The 2,756-nt window shown below is 34.6% G+C and overlaps 1 pseudogene; it reads left to right on the forward strand.

Moving 5' to 3' along the window:
* The first annotated feature begins 1,656 nt into the window (after window positions 1-1,656).
* Window positions 1,657-2,281, forward strand: LOC116549067 (annotated as a pseudogene).
* Window positions 2,282-2,756: the final 475 nt, after the last annotated feature.

The following is a 2,756-nucleotide window of genomic DNA, read 5'->3' on the forward strand; positions in this document are numbered from 1 at the left end:
GTGTTGGCTTATTTCACTTAGCATAAGGTGCTCTAGGTTCATTCATGTTGTGGCAAATAACATGATCTCCTCCAGTTTTAAGTCTGAATAATATCGCATTGTTTATCCATTCATCCATTGATTGATCTTAAAACTTAGGTTGCCTCCAGATCTTGGCTATTATGAATAGTGCTACAATGAACAGGGGATTGCAGATATCTTTACTTGTTGGTTGTTTCATTTTCTTTGGTTCTATCTATCTCCAGAAGAGTGATTTCTGGGTCATGCAATGGTTATATTTTTATTTTCTCTAGAAATCTCCACGCTGTTTTCTGTAATGGCTTCACCAATCTACAGTCAGAAAAATATAGTACAATAAAGGAAGCTACAGGCTTAACATTCTTCATGAACACAGATGCAAATTTTCAACAAAATATTAGCAAATTGAATTCAGTAATACATGAAAAAAGAAATGCATCATAAATATGGTTCATCCCAGTAATGCTTGGCTATTTTAACATGCAAAAATAAGTCAATATAAATGAATATATTAATAACACAAAGAAAACATTAGATAATTATATCAACTGAGGCAAAAAATTATATTTTGAAAATGTTACATTCAATCATAGTAAAGACAAACAAAAAACTAAGGCTAGCATCATATTGAGTGGTGGAAACTGAATTCTTACCATTTTAAATTGGAAACAAGGTAAGGATATATATTCTGAGCATACTTATTCAATATCTTACTGTGAATCTTAGCCAATGCATTAAAGCAAACTACTGAAATTTTTTTCAAAAGTAGAAATTAAAAAGGAAGAAATAATTGTTGCTGTTTGTAAAATGGCTTAATCTTCTACATAGAAAATCCCAATGATTTTAAAATAATCTCCTAAAACTCATAAATGGATTTGCCAATGATAAATAATAAAAAATAAGGATCAGCATATAAATAACAATAATATTTATATATACTATCAGTAGATATTTGGAACTAAAATTTTTTAAAATGTGTATACCACCTTAACAAATAAAATAGGAATAAATATAATAGAACATTTGCAGGATGTATATGTGGAAAACTAAAATACTATGGAGCTAAAATTCAAATAAGATTGAATTAACTAGAGACATAGTGTTTACAGATTGAAAACTCAAGTAAGATTCTAATTTCCCTTATCTTTATATTTAGTGCAATTTCAATGAAAACACAGTAGGGTAACTATAGTTAACAACAATTTATTGTATATTTCAAAATAGCTGGAAGAGAGGATTTGAAATGTTCCCAAAACAAAAAGAAATGATACATGTTTAGGTGATAGATATCTTATATACCCCTATTTGGTCATTACACATTATATGCCTGTATCAAAATATCACATGTATCCCATAAATATGTATAATAATTATGTGTTAATGAAAAATTTATCAATATAATTTTTAACCTTGTAAAAAACACCCAGAAAGCATTTCTGTAGAATATTGGCAGAATTATTTTATAAATATACATAGAAACAAAAAGAACTTAGACTAATAAAAATTTTTGAAAAACAATTTAAAGTACTCACCCAACCTGATTATAAGGCTTACTATATGATTTTAGTAGTCAGTACACTGTGGTTTTGTTGTAATAATGGAACTCTAGATTAACTTTCATCCAGGCTGGAACTCAAGATGGCTGCACTAGTGCTGGGGCATGTTGGCCGTCATTGCCTCCAAACCCACTTTAGTCCCCAGCTCTGTATCCGAAATGCTTTTCTGATGGTTGCTTTGGGAACCATGGCCAAAGAAGACATGGAGCAGTTCTGCAATAAGAACACAGGTTCAAACTGTTCTTTATCTCCCACATTATTATCTACAGTTAGTATCTTCCCATAGCGATGTCCATCTGTCACTGTGGCACTGGTATTGCTTTAAGTGCAAAGGTCTCTTTTTTTGGCATGTAGGCGCTGTTGCTCCATGGGAACTTTGAGTCTTATTTGGAACTCATGAAGTCCCCGTGTCTGGGGCCATCACTGATATTCACAGGTAAGTTGGCACTCATCTTCCCTGTCATGTATTATACTGAGAATGGGATTTAACACTTGATGTGGGATCTAGGAAAAGGGTTGAAGATTCCCCAGATATACCAGTTTGGAGTGGTTGTCTTGGTTCTTAACTTTGTTGTCCTCTGTAGGCTGGCAGCCATGTGAAGAGTGTAAGTTCCCAGAATCATATTCCTACACATGATTACATTCACCTGTCACCATGTTTGATACTCTTATCTGCAGCCTGGGCAAAGTTCTTCTCATTAGTTTAGATCCTTTTGTGCTTTCAAATACCCTCAGAGCTCAGTAGCAGTAGAGTAACTTGTAGACCATAGTAGTGGAATAGAGAACCTTTCTTGCCCATAGCTTGCCTACTCTGGGCCTAGAAGCACTTATTTTCTCTTTATATTGGGCTTTGATTTGTGCTGAGGGTCAGCTTTTGGCTCCTTCTTCCTGAGGCAGTGGAAACAATGTCAGCTGTATGGCCTCTGCCCTGGGGGCTGGGGATGAGATTGTTAGTGCCACTGCCTGTGGGTTGCTGGCATAAAGGACAATTACGTTTGTTGGTAGAGCCGAGGCCTTTAACACCTACACAGTATTAGTGAAAGAAGAGAGATGGGGGTGGAACGGAATTAGTGTATCTCAGCTAGAGGGAGTTATTCCTTGGAGCAGCTGCTTTGGGGAGAAAATATATAGCTTTTGACACAGAAGAAGATCCAGAAAATTATCATTGAATACATTATAGGT

Source organism: Sapajus apella, unplaced genomic scaffold (assembly GCF_009761245.1).
Source record: "Sapajus apella isolate SASKATOON/1434 unplaced genomic scaffold, GSC_monkey_1.0 scaffold6, whole genome shotgun sequence".
NCBI classification, from domain to species: domain Eukaryota; kingdom Metazoa; phylum Chordata; class Mammalia; order Primates; family Cebidae; genus Sapajus; species Sapajus apella.